We start from the raw sequence: 483 nt of genomic DNA, 5'->3' as shown, positions 1-483 counted from the left end.
ACTGGGACCTGCAAACCGGAGGTTATTTATAAGCTGTAGAAGAAAAGCACGTGGATTAAATCAGCCAATATCACCTCCCTGTTCCTGCTGAGGCAGCAGATTACTTATTAATCTGCTCAAGATTAGAATGAGCAAACTAGGGATGAACTCATTGTTAACTCTGACTTTTTTTTACACATAGAGCTTGTGTTCCTTTGGGTAATCATCCATGTGGTACCAATAACAGTCTAATGCTGCCAAATGATCTCAAAATGCAGAAATACTAGAGCCCATCTGCTGAATCTATGCTTGCTGTTGTCCTTATGCCTAGGGTGATTTCTGGCTGCTTCTCCAACATGTGTGCGGAGTGGAGGGAGCTGTGGATGAAATAGGGGCATCTTCACAAGTGTTTTATAGGTATTTCACCTTCACTTCTTGAACGGAGTGAGAACATTGGTCTGAGGTCACGCATGCAGATTTCCAGGGAGCAAAACTGCATTTTTC

At 42.9% G+C, this 483-nt stretch overlaps 1 long non-coding RNA gene across 1 annotated transcript in view; it reads left to right on the top strand.

The window, feature by feature from the left end:
• Positions 1-483, top strand: part of LOC128078178 (uncharacterized) — a 52,187-nt gene that overhangs the window by 45,916 nt on the left and 5,788 nt on the right. The window lies entirely within an intron of this gene.

The sequence above is a fragment of the Tympanuchus pallidicinctus genome, unplaced genomic scaffold (assembly GCF_026119805.1).
Source record: "Tympanuchus pallidicinctus isolate F22 unplaced genomic scaffold, pur_lepc_1.0 scaffold16, whole genome shotgun sequence".
NCBI classification, from domain to species: Eukaryota; Metazoa; Chordata; class Aves; order Galliformes; family Phasianidae; genus Tympanuchus; species Tympanuchus pallidicinctus.
Note: the sequence above shows the minus strand (reverse complement) of the source record. Positions and strands in the feature narration are given on the sequence as shown.